This window comes from Odocoileus virginianus, chromosome 9, assembly GCF_023699985.2.
Source record: "Odocoileus virginianus isolate 20LAN1187 ecotype Illinois chromosome 9, Ovbor_1.2, whole genome shotgun sequence".
Classification (NCBI taxonomy): Eukaryota; Metazoa; Chordata; class Mammalia; order Artiodactyla; family Cervidae; genus Odocoileus; species Odocoileus virginianus.
Window position 1 is genome coordinate 75,232,381 of NC_069682.1, and position 16,715 is coordinate 75,249,095.

Consider the following 16,715-nt stretch of genomic DNA (forward strand, 5'->3'; position numbering starts at 1 on the left):
GCCGTGTGATCTTGGAATGGTTGGTTTCCTCTCGTAACTCACATCTCAGCTCCTACGAATGTCTCCTAGGTAGACTACCCTGTCCAGCCTCATAAAATGAGACTCCCGACCCCAGAACCCCCAGGCCCTCTCTATCACAGGACCTTAAAAATTCTCATTCACTTCGCTTGTGTGTTTAACATCTCTCAAACTGCCTTGATCCCCACCACCCTGAGAAGAAGTCAGCTCCACTAGGGTGGGATTCAGGATTGCCTTGCTCACTGCTACGTCCCTGAGTCTAGAGCTGTGACTGGCACAGAAAAGGTGCTTCATAAAAATATGCTGAATTATGTGCTGAATTAGTAACTGTTTGCTGGGTCTCCTCCTTGGTCCATGAGGGTCAGAAGAAAGCCAAATCATAGAGAAAGAAGTCATCAGTTTTGAGGGAGAAACCACACTCATGGAGAGTAGGCGTGCATGACTTTAGACAAAGTTTAAACCAAGGGCGTATTATATTTCCAGTCATTACCCTAATAGCAGATGTGAACATGCTGAAACCGGATAAGTAACTTCCATAATGGAGTGTGGAGCTTTAGCTTCTAGCAGTCATCTAAGCCCATGTGCTTGCTTCGGTCTCCAAGGACAGACTGGAAGAGGAGACGCAGTCCGTTCCTCGTCCTCCTTCTTTCTCGAAAGACGGCTTCCATCTCACCCTGAGTTTTGTGTGACTCAGCTGACTGCTTTACTCAACCATGTTCCCTCCTGCACGTAAAGTGAAAGTGAAGTCGTTCAGTCGTGTCCGACTCTGCGACCCCAGGGACTGTAGCCTGACCAGGCTTCTCCATCCATGGAATTTTCCAGGCAAGAATACTGGAGTGAGTTGCATTTCCTGCTCCAGGGGAATCTTCCCGACTGAGGGATCGAACCCGGCTCTCCCGCATTGCGGGCAGATGCTTTACCATCTAGCCACCAGCGATTTGAGCTCCTGCACATGATCCATCAGTAAGTGCACTCGGCTCTCTTCAGCAGGACTGTCTGTGTTACCCGAGTCCATCCCCGTCTCTTCCCCAGCGAGGCCTTGGGTATGAGGGCGTGTCCATATGTAGCTAGCTCTGAAGCATCTCAGGTGCTCCTGGTTTTCCGTGTTTCCTGATTTTCATACGTTTCTTTCCGGCTCAGGCTTAGAGATAAACATCCCACTTGGGAAACAGAACTCAGTGCAAAGTTAGGAAAACAAGACCCAGGAGTGAGTGAGAACAGAACTCTTTGAGGGCCACGGCAGTGACCAGGACAATTTTAAACCCTTAAAAAAGGCCATGTCAATGGTGTATCAGAAATGAATTTTAAAAACCTCACCCTGCCCAGGGCTGCCAATAGCAAAGAGTCCCTTAGGGCCAAAGCAGTTTAGCCTACAGTACTCCTCAAGCTAAGAAAATCAAATGTCTAGATCCATATCTTCACCTTCCCTAAAAATGGAAAGATACGTAAGCCAATTTCTATTTTTGGTTGACCTACCGATGTCGGCCAAATATGAGCTCTAGTTTTAATGTAAGATTTCTCCCAATGAAAAAGTGCTTCTATTGTCATCAGATTTATGTGAGCATGGTAATATTAATAATATTGAGAACTACTTGTTTGAGGCCTGTCTCTTCCCAAGTAAATTTGGAAAGCTAGGCTCTATCATTTTTTTGGAAAGAATTCATTAAAATTACTTTCAAAAATGAAGTGAGCCATACTTCTTTAGAATGAAACTTGAAGATGCAAGGCACTTCATGTTGGCTTCATCCCTTGGTGAGCGTTTTGTTAAGTAACTTCCTATTGGCTGTTTTCATTATGAAGGAGGGCTTATAAGAACCCCACACCCTTTCATCTAGGCTCTTCAATGGAGGAAAACTACACGGAATGGACAGCTTTCTGTTGACGTCACTGACGGCTTTGCCCTGGACAGGAGCCCATTTATGGATGGTTGAGACTAGGTTAGCGTTCCAAGTTTTACTCCTTCTTTTGTATGTGAGGTTGCCTTGAACACAATCCATGCTCCTGGCTTAAATATTTTGCTTGACCTTCTTTCCTTATGTTCCCAGCACCTCTATCAATTCATTATCTATCCTTTGTCTTACTTCCTTCAGACCTTGCTCCCTGCTGCAATTAATCCTATTGATTAATTGGCAACAAAAGTTTATGAATATTAATTTTGTCAGCTATCCTGCGTGCTTCCGCCAGGCACATGGCAGACCTGTGTTTAGTGGTTGAAATTCTTTTCCCCTACTATCATCCATTCAGCAACGAGGACTTCCCTTGTTTAACCAATGAATAACTCAAGGATATAGCACATTATCTCAATCAATTTATTTGTAAAATTTGAACCTGCTGCTGCTGTGTTTAATTTATTTCAAGTTTCTTGGTTTCTTATCATCTCAGTAATCACAAAAGTTTGGCAAAATCAAAAGAATCATCCCATCAAGAAAAAGAAATGTATGGCTCCTTTAATCCACTGAATGACTAATGATGGTCATTTCAAACAGATTCTAGGTTATTTTTGTTTGGCAAATGTCTGTATATCGATATTGGAGAATCTATTTCTTTCTCCCCTTCCTTCCTGCTTTTCTGCCTTCATCGCTTTTTCTTATTCTCCCTCTCGTTTTCTCAAGATTCACATCATTCATCAATCAGCAGCAAAGTTTTCTTGTGATCAGAAAAAATTAGTGCTGCATTTAAAAAGTCAGAAGAGCTAGAATTTGAAACTCAACATCTCCTGCTTATGAATGACCTTGGACAAGTCATTTAAACTCCCTGCGTGTCCTTGATGATTATCTCTGTCTTCTAATACGGAACTACTGTAATAGTCCAAGAGGGTAAATAGTTTGCTGAACGTGGCACAGTTTGCAAGTGGGAGAGCGAGACTTTGAACACAGGCCTTTTGGCACAATTTTCGTCTCCTCATCACTGGTCCCTACTGAGAATTCTGTAGGGGTAGCAAATTCTAAAGACCTGGACTCAGAGCAGAGATCACCTAATCCACATCAGAATCCAGATGCATTCTCCACCACAGCATGTTTCAGCATAAAAAAAAAATCTGTGTCTTTATGCCACCCTTCTTGTCCTTTTCCACACTTCATGAGGCCTGAGTTTGTTTTTTTTTTTTTTTTCCTCTCTTTTAAAACTCTCATGGTCAGAGGACTCTCTGTCCCACAGGCACTGTCCTTGGGGACTGCATGTCTAGCAAACGAGAAGGGGCTACCCCTTCATTTCAACTGAGATGTTCCTATGTTCATGTCTTTCATTTAGTGGATTTTTGCACAGAATTTAACCTGAGAAAATCTGCTCCTCTGTCCATGAGACTTCCCAGGCAAGGATGCTGCAGTGGGTACCATTTCTTCTCAAGGGGGTGTTTCTGACTCAGGATCAAACTTGTTTCTTCTGCAGTGCAGGCAGTTCTCCTGCATTACAAGCAGATTCTTCACAGACTAGCCAACAGGAAAGCCCCTGAAGGAAATAACCCACTGCTCGTAATCCCCCTCACGTATCAGTTCACTTCAGTCTCTAGGCCGTGTTCAACTCTTTGTGACCCCATGGACTGCAGCTCACCAGGTCTCCCTGTCCATCACCAACTCCAGAGCTTGCTCAAACTCATATCCATCCAGTCAATGATGCCATCCAACCATCTCATCCCCTGTCGTCCCCTTCTCCTCCTGTCTTCAGTCTTTCCCAGCCTCAAGATCTTTTCCAATGAGTCAGCTCTTTGCATCAGGTGGCCAAAGTATTGGAGCTTCAGCTTTAGCATCAGTCCTTCCAATGAATATTGAGGACTGATTTTCTTTAGGTTGGACTAGTTGGATCTCCTTGCTGTCCAAGGGACTTTCAAGAGTCTTCTCCAACACCACAGTTCAAAAGGATCAATTCTTTGGTGCTCAGCTTTCTTTATAGTCCAACTCTCACATCCATACATGACCACTGGAAAAACCATAGCTTTGACTAGATGGACCTTTGTTTGCAAAGTAATGTCTCTGCTTTTTAACCTGCTGTCTAGTTTGGTCATAGCTTTTCTTCCAAGAAGCAAGCATCTTTTAATTTAATGGCTGCAGTCACCATCTGCAGTGATTTTGGAGACCCAAGAAAATAAAGTCTGTCACTATTTCCATTGTCTCCTCATCTATTTGTCATGAAGTGATGGGACCAGATGCCATGATCTTAGTTTTCTGAATGTTGAGTTTTAAGCCAGTTTTTTCACTCTCCTCTTTGACATTCATCAATAGGCTCTTCAGTTCTTCTTTGCTTTCTGCCATAAGAGTGGTGTCATCTGCATATATGAGGTTATTGATATTTCTCCCAGCAATCTTGATTCCAGCTTGCACTTCATCCAGCCTGGCATTTCACATGATGTACTCTGCATATAAATTAAATAAGCAGGGTGACAATATACAACCTTGACGTACTCCTTTCCCAATTTGGAACCAGTCCATTGTTTCATGTCCAGTTCTAACTGCATGCTTCTTATGCAGTTGCTTCTTAACCAGCATACAGATTTCTCAGGAGGCAAGTCAGGTGGTCTGGTATTCCCATCTCTTTGAGAATTTTCTACAGTTTGTTGTGATCCACACAGTCAAAGGCTTTGGCGTAGTCAATGAAGCAGAAGTAGATGCTTTTCTGGAACTCTCTTGCTTTTTTGATGACCCAACAGATGTTGGCAATTTGATCTCTGGTTTCTCTGCCTTTTTGCAATCCAATTTGAACATCTGGAATTTCACAGATCTGAAGCCTGGCTTGGAGAATTTTGAGCATTACTTTGTCAGTATGTGAGATGAGTGCAATTATCCATTAGTTTGAACATTCTTTGGCATTGTCTTTCTTTGGGATTAGAATGAAAACTGACTTTTTCCAGTCCTGTGGCCACTGCTGAGCTTTCCAAATTTGCTGGCATATTGAGTGCAGCACTTTGATGCAGTATGTTTTAGGATTTGAAGTAGCTCAACTGGAATTCTATCACCTCCACTAGCTTTGATCATAATTATGCTTCTTAAGGCCCACTTTGCTTCGCATTCCAGGATGTCTGACTCTAGGTGAGTGATCACACCATTGTGGTTATCTGGGTCATGAAGATCTTTTCTGTATAGTTCTTCTGTGTATTCTTGCCACCTCTTCTTAATATCTTCTGCATCCGTTAGGTCCATACCAATTCTGTCCTTTATTGTACCCATTTTTGCATGAGGTGTTCCCTTGGTATATCTAATTTTCTTGAAGAGATCTCTAGTCTTTCCCATTCTATTGTTTTCCTCTATTTCTTTGCAATGATCACTGAGGAAGGCTTTCTTATCTCTCCTTGCTATTCTTTGGAACTCTGCATTCAGATGGGTGTATCTTTCCTTTTCTCCTTCGCCTTTCACTTCTCTTCTTTTCTCTGCAATATATAAGACCTCCTCAGACAGCCATTTTGCTTTTTTGCACTTCTTTTCTTGGGAATGATCTTGATCACTGATTCCTGTACAGTGTCACAAGCCTCTGTCCATAGTTCTTCAAACACTGTCTGTTGGATCTAACCCCTTGAATCTATTTCTCACTTCCACTGTATAATCAGAAGGAATTTGATTTAGGTCACACCTGAATGGTCTAGTGGTTTTCCCTGCTTTGTTCAACTTAAGTCTGAATTTGGCAATAAGGAGTTCATGATCTGAGCCCCAGTCAGCTCCTGGTCTTGTTTTTGCTGACTGTATAGAGATTCTCCATCTTTGGCTGCAAAGAATATAATCAATCTGATTTTGGTATTGAGTACCTGGTGATGTCCATGTGTAGAGTCTTCTCTTGTGTTGTTGGAAGAGGGTGTTTGCTATGACCAGTGCGTTCTCTTGGCAAAACTCTGTTAGCCTTTGTCCTGCTTCATTCTGTACTCCAAGGCCAAACTTGCCTGTTACTCCAGGTATCTCTTGGCTTCCTACTTTTTCATTCTAATCCCCTATAATGAAAAGGACATCTTTTTTGGGTGTTAGTTCTAGAAGGTCTTGTAGGTCTTCATAGAACCATTCAACTTCAGCTTCTTTAGCATTAGTGGTTGGGGCACAGACTTGGATTACTCTGATATTGAATGGTTTGCCTTAGAAACGAACAGAGTTCATTCTGTCATTTTTGAGCCTGCACCTAAGTACTGCATTTCAGACTCTTTTGGTGACTATGAGGTCAACATACACGTACACATTTGAAGATCACAATGTTTGGTCAACCTTTCCATGTTATTCAATAAGGATGTGAGGTCTTAGAGGTAAGTGGGGAAACAGAATAGGATTTGGAAACTGGAAGGCATATGCCCCTGATGTATCCAGGGAACTTGAACCAGAATTGATGCCATTTGGGAGTGGGCAGGCAGAAGTAAGCTGAGTAAATTGCCCTTTGTGTCTGGACCATGGTTCCAGGTGGCAAGATCTTGATAATAATGTGCTGCATTTACACCAGACAGAGATTAACCTTTTGCTTTTTGAGAAGGGTGTTTCGTCTGCAGTAAATCTGGCTCTATCAGAGGCTCCCACCTATTTTAAAATTTTTTTTTAGATTATTGGAAGATTCATTGTATTCTCAAGAAGAATTTAAAAAAAAAAAAGCTCTGCTAAAATAGTAACAATTACGACATAATCATCACTCCAGTCTGCCTCACCGTCATTACTTGGTTCCCCAGGCCATCTTGGCACTGGACTGATGGAGGAGAACTGTTTGCTGCCCCAGCTGAGTTCTCTCATAAACGCACGGGCCAAAGTTCTCGCCTTTTCAGTAAATACTTGCTCTTGCTTTGGCAAGCTGAACCCTATTCTAGGTTCTTACTTATCATGTTATTTTTGAACAAGTCAGATTTTCCCCTCTCGCATAACAAGAAGTCTGGAGATAGATGGTTGCTGACCCCGGCTCGGTTATTCAAAGAGACCTGAGGCTGAGGTCAGAATTTCTGGGCAGATTCCCTCCTTCTTGGTCTTGGTTTTCAGACGGCAGCCCCCATTCTGTGCAGCAGACCCTCATTCAAAGCAGTGAGGATAGGGAAGGAGGCCCCTTACTTATTTCCGTTGTAAACCGTACTCTGCCCCTCGCCGTGATGGGCATCCTGTATACTCCCCTATGCTGCTGACAAGCTTGGCCATGAGTATATATGTCCCCCAGTGTAGCGAAGGTAAATGCCACACATCAATCAACACTTAGTAACCCATTTACGCCCCCAGAACATCACTGGAGAATCACTTGCTTATATTGCAGCGGTATTTCTTATTGTCCTGAGAGTGGAGTGATGCGTGTGACTCACTCTGAAAACAAAATAGAGATCAGGGACACCCAGGCAAGCCTGGGGTTGTACCCTAAGTTTGAAAGTCTGCCGGAATTGGGCTTCTGTTGACCACTCTGATCCTCGATTCTTAGCTTTCCCGTAGTTCAAGGCCATCTTGCAAAACTGGATGGATTCCTGCCCAAGCTCGTCCCTAATGTACGGTTTTTCTGCCTGCCCGTTGATAGCTTGAAATGTGCTTTCCCAGACTGTACCATGATGGAGACTTCACCCATGTCCATCCTCAGCTCAGATGTTACCTCCCCCTGGGAGCCGTCTGTGACTACACCAGCTGTATTATATCCCCTCTCCAAGCTCATTGGCCATCTTGCTGGTCTGTGACCATCTCTTCGCAGCACTTTTCACACCTGAAAGTGTCCTGCTCATCTCTTGTTCTCTCAGTCGTTCCTGCTGGGACCCGAGCTGCAAGCTGACTGGGTCCTCTGCTTCTGCTCACCCGGAGCGTGTAGGTGAACCCCTAACGAGGCGTTGACTGGGGGAGGAAGCTGGACCAACAGTCGTCATCAGGGAGAAGCCCAGGGTTTAGGTGGTTTCAGGGAAGGCGAAGGGCTTATTGAAGAGCAGGATTTCTTCATGAAAATACAGATACTGCCCACAGGCCATCACAGTGTGACAGAGGTCTGAGCGTCCCCCATTGTTCTGTGTGTGCCGGTCAGAACAGGCGTCATACGAGCTTTTTGCAGACATGGGTGCAGCCAGCGTGTTATTTCGGGGTCCTTGCTGCAGCCGTGTGAGCTCTTCTTGGCAGCTATTTTATGCATATTCATGATTTAGGACCGAAAGACAAAGCCATCCATATATAAAGGGGAAAAACCCTCAAGTGTTCTTCAGCGTGTTGTCTTCCAAGAGAACTCTGAGTTCTCAGTACCTGCCAAATGAGAGCGTGTGCCAAAAAGACATAGAAGTAAAAGTCTCGAAAGAAATAATGGAAAAAAAGGGTCAGGGTGGAGTAGCATTCACCGACCGCAGCAGTCCCGGCGTGAGCTCTGGCCACTTTGGACTTCCTGATGGAGACAACAGAGGGACTGAACAAAGATACCGTAACTCACCTAAAACTCAGGTGAAAGGGCACGTGACTTCATCCACAGTGCAGATGATCTGACCCAGTGATATCTTTCCAATCCTGAAACCCTGCAGCAGTTCCCTCAAGGCCAGTGAGCTCCTGGCAGTTTTGTTCCCTGAGCCGTTGTCCATTTTCGAGTCCCTTTCCATGAAAAATATGTTTTCTGTGCCCCTGCCAACGTGCCAGAAGTGAGGCAGCCTGCCCCCTGTGTTGGAGCAAAAGCAAAGATTATTGGCCATCTTGGCAGACATGGGGTCATTGTCTATAACTGTAGGAGCTTACTAGTGTTTGGTGTCTTCTTGTTTTAAAATGATCGAGCTGCAGGTGAGTAGTCTTGCCAATGTCAATAAATAATAGAAGAACACTATGTTTTTAAATTTTATTTTCAACCCCCCTACTCAATCAGTCAGCTTTCAGCCAAGAGCATGTTACAACAAAAGAAAGTTTTACACCGAAGTAATAATAGCGTATAATAAACAGCTAAAAATATAAGAAGCTAACTGACATTGTTGTTGTTTAGTCACTAAGTCATGTCTGACTCTTAGCCACCCCATGGACTGCACCATGCCAAGCTTCTCTATTTTTGCTATTTCCCAGAGTTTGCTCAAACTCATGTCCATTGAGTCGATGATGCCATCCAACCATCTCATCCTTTGTTGCCCCTTTCTCCTTCTGCCCTCAATCTTTCCCAGCATCAGGGTCTTCTCCAATGAGTCAGCTCTTTGCAGCAGGTGGCCAAAGTATTGGAGCTTCAGCATCAGTCCTTCCAATGAATATTCAGCACGTTGATTTCCTTTAGGATGGACTGTTTGATCTCCTTGCTGTCCAAGGGACTCTTAAGAGTCTTCTCTAACACAATTTGAAAGCACCAGTTCTTCAGCACTCAGCCTTCTTTGTGGTTCAACTCTCACATCCATACATGACCACTGGGAAAACCGTAGCTTTGACCACACAGACCTTTGTTGGCAAAGTAATGTCTCTGCTTTTTAACATGCTGTCCAGGTTAAAGGAAAATAATTAAAAGAAAAAGTAATGCAAAAGTCAAACCAAGTCTGGACAGAGAATTCTTAAAATAAGAGTGTTTCTTAGTTAAGAGACCTAATAGAAGTGACCAGGTTGAGGCATCTGGCCTTCCTCTTATTTCCACCAAGAAAAGGGGGGGAAATGCTCAGGGGAGGGAAAACAAAAGGAAGTAAACAGAAGAAAGTTACTTGAATACGGTTTCAGGAAGGTTCTTACTGGAATTGGGCAGTGCATGTGTTGCCAGAATGGGCATCCATAAATGGTCGGAAAAAAAGAAAAGCAGGTGAAAAGAGGTTTCTTCAGAAACCCTCAAACACTCGAGGTCACTTGGATTTGAATTTTAAAAGCTTGAAAAACATTTAGTCCTGAGGATGTAATTTTTAACCCTCTTTCAAAGTGCTCCACATGAGATTTTATAGCCTAGGGGGAAGAAAAGAAGAAGCTGTTACTTTATCCACCGTGGAGTCTTCCAGTAATTTGGTGACGTAAATGGGATGCTTTTCGTGTGCTCTTTTTCCTTTAGAAAAGAATAAAATTCTATCTCCCAGTAAGCGCTAGTGGGAAAAAGTGGTTCGGGGGGCTGGGGGCAAAGGGAAGCAGGCCATTTTATTTTCTCAGCCACCTGTTCTGAGTTCCTGTTTTTCTTCTCAATAAAAACTCCAGTCAGGTTGTATTTTGATGGTTGTCACTCCAAATTCATCGGATGACAAGATTATTCGACACTAATAAGTTTAGCTCTGGATGTGTAGCCTGAGGAATGTGCTAGAATCAGAGGACTCTTCCTGTTCCTAAGTTTGAATTGGGGTGCTGAACTTCCCTTCGTGGCACCCCATTTCTGAATGCACCAGTCTGCTTGTATTATTTCATCTGGCAAAGTCAATATAAGGATTAATAATAGCTTTGCAATCTACAAATAAAAGTGTGCCACTTTAAATTTTTGGCAGTGAGCTGGCATTTTGTCATTTAATCATTTCACATCATTACACTGCAATATGGAAGGTAATGACATGACACTCGCAGACGACAAACACTTGGTTTCTCCTGTGTGGGAAGAAGTAATGTAACAGGAAGCAAATTATATCCTTAAAGCTTGCTGGAGTTTCACTCCCACAATTTGGGATTGAGATACTGAGCAGATACAAGGTGAGGAAAAGGAGATGCTCACCTCCAGATGTCCTGGGTAAGACACAAGGTGGGAAGTGGGTTGTCTCCATTTAGATGGAGCAGTACTGATATTGGCAGTGGCTTTCCTTACCAGGGACTCACGCTGAATGCTCTGCACAGTTTGCTTTCCTTTATCAAAGGCCGAGCTGAAATGGGGGTGAGAAGGGAAATTGTGGTTGACAATTTTATTTAATAATGATATTGGCATAAAGTGAAAGTGAAGTCACTCAACTGTGTCTGACTCTTTGCGACCCCATGAACTGTAACCTACCAGGCTCCTCCATCCATGGGATTCTCCAGGCAAGAGTACTGGAGTGGGTTGCCATTGCCTTCTCCAGGGGATCTTCCCGACCCAGGGATCAAACCCACGTCTCTTGCATTATAGGCAGACGCTTTACTGTCTGAGCCACAAGGGAAGTCCATATTGTCATATGAGAAAACTAATTAGCCCCTGGTTAGTAATTGTTTGAATTTCACATCAGGTAGTAAATGGCTAATGGAGTTCTACAAAATGAGCACCCCTGGTTAACTCTTCTTGTCCTTGGGGAAGTTCCTTCTTTGCAGTGCAGCACACCAGATTTATTCTTTCAGTGGTATCTCAAAGGCATCTCGCATTTTACATGTCCAATGCAAAGCGTCTAATTTTCTAGCACAAAGGTGTTTCTCCCCTAGTGTTCAGTCTCTGGACAGACGACAACACCAGTCATGTAAAAAATTAAGAGGCATCCTGACCACCCTACTCTCCGATTCTTCCAGGGATTATATGCAGCATGTGGAATGCTGGTTCGGCCAGGACTTCAGCCCATCAGAACACCAGCTGTAACTAGTGGACCTTCTGATTTAACCCCTCACTTCCTGTTGCTTCACTTTCCAGGGACCATTTTTCCTTCTCTTCTCCTTCTTTAGTGGGCCCTCCTAGCCGAAGCAGCCTCTGTCTCACCTGGACACCCACCTGAGTTTATTCTCTCCCATGTCCCTCCCATGCAACTCCCCCAGTCATTCTCCATGCTGCAGCGAGAGACCCCTGCGGAATTCAGATGCGGTCTTTCCCTTCACTACTTGGAGTTCATTCGTGAGTGTCCACCAATGGAGCACAGAGCCGTGGGCTTCCTGAGAGCCAGGCACTGCCCCTGACAGCACAGTTTCCTCTTCTGCAGTCTCATTCCGTGTTTTCTGTGCTCCAGACTCACTGCCTTTTTGAGTTTCCCCAGTTTCCCTTACTCATCTTGATCCCTTTCTCCAGTAGACTTCTGTCCCTGTGGGTCTGTTTGTCTGGAATACTCTCCCCTACTTTGCCCTAGTGGACTTAAATATTTGTGTTTCAGTTCTCAGCTCATGTGTCATCCATCGGGGGACATGATATGGGTCATGTTCCACGTTTGTCACTCTTTTAGGACCTTTGAAGCATATAATCTTAATTTGGAGTTACACGTTCATTGATAGAACTGATAATCATTCAGTTAGTGTCATTTTTTCCCACCAAACTTCTTATTCCAAGGTGGCAGGGGCCATGCTTAATTTTGTTCATTATTGTGTTTTCAGCTTTAGCGGAGAACTTATTACATAGCCATTACTTATTCCTTCAGTCAACAAGTATGAAATATCTGTTAAAGGTGTAAATCAACAGAGGGTCAGAGGTTTTACACAGGCTATTTGGGCACCTGCCTTGCTGTGAGGCTTCATGGTCTCGTTCTCCTGTTGGAAACACAATCTGTAGAAAATTCCAAGCTGAAAATGGATTTCTCCACCATAAAGAGTCACCACGACACTAAATCCACCATCACATTAAAGATGGTGGTCTGGTCATCTCAACTCCAAGCTTTGCTATTAACAACTTCACACCAGGGACAAGCAGAGTCTTTGAATGCACAGGTGTTGTTCACCCTTAGTGTGTGAGAAGGGAGACATTGTCAGTATTTCTGAACCCTGAAAATACAAGGCAATTCTCAGAGTAATTTTTAGAGTGGGGCAATTCTTACTTAGTGGAAGTCTTCACCTGTATCCTGGCCATTTGTGTCAATGGATAGTTTAGAACCAGTGGTATGGTCATCAATGAACAGGTAGCCGCAGACTGAGATTACATGCTTCAGAGGTTCTAAGAGAGTGACAAGCAGAAAACTCGACCCAGAACATGTTCCCCAGGAAATGACACATGAGCTGAGAACTGAAACATAACTCGAGTCCCCTAGGGACATCGGGGGACGTTCGGTAATATCTGAGGACATTTCTGGTTGTCATAACCAGGTGAGGGAACACTACTGGCATCTCATGAGCCAAAGTCAGGGATGCTGCTAACTATCCTACAAAGCCTAGGAGGTTTCCCATAATAGAATTATGTGACCCCAAATGCTAATACTTCAGAGGTTGAGAAACTCAGGTGTAGAACCTTTAGAAACCTCACGACTCAATTCTAAAGACCGACAGAGCCAGTTTTGGAGGAGACTCCCTGCCGGGAGACCGCAGATAGCATTCGCTGTCGGTGTAGACTTGGACTCTTCTCGTTTTCAGTATTAACACGCCTACGAAAACGTAAGAACCATAGGAGCGAGGCACATAAGAGATAGACCGAGGCGGGGCAGAGGAGTGCTTTGTAAATATTAACCCAGCTGTGGAGGCCACATGCATCTTTGAGTTATGACCCGATAAGGGTTTTGAGAGCTTGCCAACTACACATTCAAGAAAAACACAGAAAAAAATTGAGCTGATGATATCCGTGATGCAATTTCCCTTTAAGCACAGCCTCATAAATACCAACTATAGAGTCCAACTGAACTTATTGGAAATATCCCAAAAACCTTGGAAAATAGACAAGTGCAGGTGGTAAGATATTTACTGAAATGAACTGTCTGTGAATGAAAAATATGTGAGCAAAATAGATATTTTATCTGTCATTTTGTTCACAGAAAGAGATCCATTAAGTTTCTCCATTTCATTCGGCTCCTGTTTGGTATGAAAGCACTTTAAACTAGATCTTCATTTTCCTTTTAAAAATTCAGTGTGGAAAGTAGGGGCTCAGCGCCTCCCTCTCCCTCTCCTCCTGCCCCCCCAAAACCAGTAATATTTTTGAAACCTTGATGGCAACTTCTGCAAATACCAAAATATGTCTTATTACTGACAGTCAACTAGGTAAAACGAAAACAAAAAACAAGTGGCTGGCCAGATGGATTTTAAAGTCCTTTGACCCTTTTTAGGAAAACAGAATTGGTCACTGAATATCCACATTTTTAAGAAGCTGAGAAGTTTTGCAGTGGATCAGTATCAAATTGTAGTTATAAATTTTTACTGAGTGATCTTCATCTGCAAAGTGCTCTGCCTATGCTAAAAAAGGTGTGTAAATTATGGTCTCTGACTTCAAAGAACTTTACTCTATTTTGGAGGAAGGAGCGTTTACACATAGAAAGCTAAGTTACAATACTATTAATTCCATTTTCTTTCTTGGTGCCATTTAAATTAATTTAGCATCTTAGTTCCTCAGATTGGCCACATTTCGAGTTCTCAGTGTCCACACGTGGCTCGTGACCACTGTTTGGGATCACAGAGCGCAAATCCCATCTTTGCCCCAGGTTCTGTTGGACAGCCCTATTCTGGAGTGCAATTTTACTTTCCCTTAAAAAAAAATCTTGATGTCTAACCAACCCTGTGTTTAATGTTGGTCAGACCTGGGTTCATGCTCTGGCTCTGCCGTCTGTTAGCCGCTTGACCTCATCATATCTTTTAACCCATCTAAGCTCCACTGTGCTCATCTTAAGAGAGAGGGAGAGAAAGCAACAGCGCTTCCTTCACAAAGCTGTTGGGAGAATTGAATGAGATGTCACACACAGGGCACTCAGTCCCAGGCAAGTGCCCAACCCCATATGGCTATGTTTGTCATATGAATTATCTAAACTCACGGGCATGGCAAAGACAAGGTAGCTCACCCACCGGTCCATATCCTCCCTGGCCTTGCCCCGGTCCTTGGGGGTGAGGCAAGTGGTGTGACTGTTGCTGCCGTGGGATGAACACGTTCCGGGAGTTGCTTCTGAGCAGAGAAATCACCTCCCCCCTGCAGTCCTCCAGGCGCTCCCCTTCTCTTTGGCGATGTGCGTTAAGGCCGTGACTGCCTCAGAGGCCGGAGTCTCGGGGATGACGCAGCTTGGCCCACTGAGTCGTGGCCTGGAGTTTCTCTGGAGAGTTGCTCAGCCTCCAGAGGACTTCATGTGGGCTAAGCCACTCAGATTCAGAGATGCTCATTTGTCTACACTGGAAGGATGGAAGTCATTTGAGGTCATTAAGTTGACTCCGCCTTCATCTATCCAAACATTCTCAGACCTGTTGAGGCTGGACCACTCTTTGTTACATTAATTGGCATGCTTTTTATTCAAGGACTTTCCTTTTTATCATCATCCAATCTAGACCAAGAGGCCAGTACTCCTCAGAGAAGAGTTTTAATAGTACAAATGCAGTGAAGTGAAGTGAAAGTGGAAGTCGCTCAGTCCTGTCTGACTCTTTGTGAGTCCATGGACTGCAGCCCGCCAGGCTCCTCTGTCCGTGGGATTCTCCAGGCAAGAGCACTGCAGTGGGCTGCCATTCCCCTCTCCAGGGGATCTTCCCAACCCAGGGATTGAACCCAGGTCTCCTGCCTTGCAGTGAGATTGTTTACCAGTCTGAGCCACCAGAGAAGCCCAGTAGAAATGCAGAGAATAGCTTTTTTTGAGTTTCAAAATTCTGGACATTTGAGTATCTGTAAACTGCAGTACAAGAAAGCATGAAGTTTCTGTTATAACAAAGCAGAATGAGAGTCCTCCATTCTCTTGCTAAGTTCTGATTCCCTAGACTTGTGATGGGGAACCGAAGGAAGTAGCAAAAAATGACAGTACACCCAGGAAGAAATTTGAGTTCCAGTTTGGCTACCTAGAGTCTGAGTGATTGTAGGCAAATTAAGTAGGCCCTCTGAGTTTCCTTGGCAGAAAGACAGACAGTAAGGAAATCTCAGAAAATTGTTCAATGCTAGAGGATGACAGTGTAGACCAGTCTCAGTCAGTAGAAATATTCGTGATGATGGAAACATTCTGTATCCCTGTGGTCCAGTATGACAGCCACTGGCCATGTGTGCCTGTTGAATACTTAAAATGTGGCTAGTGCAGCTGAGGGATCTGAATTTTAAAGTTTAGCTAATTTTAAGTCTTTCTGATGGCCACACATGGCTGGTGGCTATCATCTTGGACTGTGCATGTTTAGACAAAATTCCCTCATCCCAAAGTCTTTGCTCTTGTATGTCCCCAAACTTAGATGCACAGCTATAGTTCTGTTGACTGAGGAACCATGAATGGACTGAGATGGTTTCTTCCAGCCAACAGCAAAAAGGAACGATATACAAATCAGTTTGTTATTGAAAAGTGACATTTCTTTCACTCTTGTTTGTGAATCTTCTGTAGCGCCTTAAGAGAGAGACTTATTTCCCTCTGAGAGAGGTCTGGAGCGTGCACAAATTCAACTGCTTGCTTCACCCCTCAGCATTAGGCTTCACACTGGTGAGTCTCACCGGAGCCAGGAAATCTGTCTGTAAGGCCTCACGATTGGCTGTTAAGAAGGGGTCGCTCCCCTGATAACACGAGGCCTCATGGGTCCCCGAGTGCTAGCGAGGAGCCTTTTGCTCACACCCACTGCTGGCCACCCAATGAGGGCTGGCTCTCTGATTCGTTCCCCTCCTCTTTCTGCTTTTTAATCTTCCTGCCATTGGCTCACTCCACTAGGCAAATCTGAGGCAGAGAGTAATTGCCTACATGAGTCCCATTTACAGGAAGGGGAGAAAGATAAAATGGCAAAAACACGCGGAGAGAGACGCGCATCTGTTTCCGTTTCTGAGTGCTCCGCGATTTGATTAAAATGGTTCGCAGGCACAGAAAATGTTGCCTCTACCAGCTGTCATGGCCAGGTGTGGGTCTCTGTAACGGGCACATTAGAGCACGTAGTAGAGTGCCTGGATAGAGGCCTCCCCCGCAGGCCTGGACCCCCTCTGATCCTGGACTTGGCACGCTCCTCCAGTTTATCAGTCCCAATTTTCCCAAGGCCCTGCCTCTTCCAGGAAGCCCTCCCCTAGCCCAGCAAAAGATCCATAGCAGCGCCTGCTCCCCAATCCCTGTTTGTGTTTGTGGTAGATAACGGCAATTAATTCTCTTATCTACCAAATAA